Here is a 1,946-nt window from a genome sequence, read left to right as displayed (position 1 = left end):
TAAATGGTTTTAAATTAGCCATTACTTTGGTGTATTTATTAAGGAAATGTTTCAGATTACGTGACATCTCTCTTGATGAAAATGAGGGTGTTACAAGTTGGTATCAGAGCCTTAGTTTAAGGTAATTAGGCTAAAACTTACCTAGCTTAAACTTAAACTGAGAAGATTGTTAGAGCTTTAGTTTAAGGTAAATAGGTTGAGATTTGCTTAGCCTAAGCTTAAACTGAAAGGATTATTAGAAGCATTGTTTATTGTGTATTGGTGCGCTTAGCATGCGATTAAGTTTGATCCTACGTCACTACTCGACTTAGTGTTCCTTTTTATTTGTAGGAGACATGGTTCACACTATTCACACCAGGGCTATCAAACGCGGACGCGGACGCGGATACGGAACCCGTAGGACGCCTTACGGGCTAGGACCGAATAGAGGGTCGATTGGCAGACACCGCCCTAGCACCGGGCAGGTTCCCAGTACCCAGTCCGGAAGCGATAGTCCGGCCCACACTAGTGAAGTGTCATCACGCGAGCCCATCAGGCAAGGGACCATGCCCGAACCTTCGGTGGACTACACGCCCCGTACCCCGACACGTGAGGACATGATGGAGACAATAGAGACCCTGGAGGGCGAGAACACAAGGCTAAGGGAGAGGGTGACCCAAACGTTAGATGACAATACTAGACTGAATGAATGGCTGAACAATCTTCAGCGGGCACATGTCGAACAAGGAGGAACCCTAATCGAGCTGATTGAAGAGAATGCGGATTTGTCGGACCAGTGTCATGCCCTGATTTGGGACAAAGTTGTGCTTGAACAAGAGCGGAGAATTGCTGCTCGTCCAATAAGCACTAGAATCAGAGACAAAGTTCACTTCTATAAGAGAATGACTGTAGACTATGCTGGTGTAGTGAGGGGTTATTTCTTCGAATGGGTCCGATGCATCAAGAATGGCCCAAGGGCTAGTGTGTGGTGGCACTCCAGGCCCTCCACATCATTTGAAGAATGGGTAAGGGACCCTTATCTCCCTTACTACTCTACAGATCAGTTTTAGACATGAGATCAGGGATGAGAGAAGGATCTTTTGAGTAGGAGAACTAATTGTACGTGTTTAGGTAGTATCTTCTAGCCAGTGCTACGATAGATTTTTGGAACATTTACCTGTATTTAGAACCCTGAAGCATCCCATATTTTGTAAGTAAATGGGACTTTGTAATCTCGCTCTCTCCCCAGGATTGTATTAGAACGAAATATATATATATATATATATATATATATATATTTTGGAACATTATGCAATTGCGACGTGAATTCCTTATCACGTATTTCGCTGATATATATAATGATTTTACTATATATGTATATGTATACGTATAATGTATATACATAAATATAATATGTTAAGTCGACACTAGAACCTTGTTAAAACAATAATACTCTATTGTGTCAGTATGGTTTCTCGCGGATCAACAAGGAACGCCCACAATGGGGGAGGTATCAATGGCGTAACCCAACCGACAGTTCGGGGACGGACACGAGCCCAAAGTTGAGGTCGTGGAAGTGTCCAAACCGCTAGTTCGAGTACGACCCCATCCGTGCCAACTAGTTTGGCTGTCGGTAGGAGCCAAGGGGGCCAAGGAGGAGAAATTCCTCTCACAAAGGAAGTGATGGCTGAGCAAATGGCACGAGTCCTCCAGGATACGTTGCCAACTATGCTTAAAGAAATGCTGGGTGACAAACTTAAGGATAATGAAGGTGGGGAGGAAGGAAGCGTTTGACACGAGAACACTCAAGTCCCTGAAAGGGAGGAAGTGTCCAATAAAGAGAAGGTGGAGTCGCTCATCATTGAGAAAACCGAGTTGACTGCAAAGGAGAGAGGATGCAGTTTTAAAACATTCAAAGGCACCGGGCCAAAGGAATTTAAAGGAATAGAAGGCCCAGTTGGCCTGAT

This window comes from Cynara cardunculus, unplaced genomic scaffold, assembly GCF_001531365.2.
Source record: "Cynara cardunculus var. scolymus isolate 2C unplaced genomic scaffold, CcrdV1 Un_Scaffold_8107, whole genome shotgun sequence".
Lineage (NCBI taxonomy): Eukaryota > Viridiplantae > Streptophyta > Magnoliopsida > Asterales > Asteraceae > Cynara > Cynara cardunculus.
Note: the sequence above shows the minus strand (reverse complement) of the source record.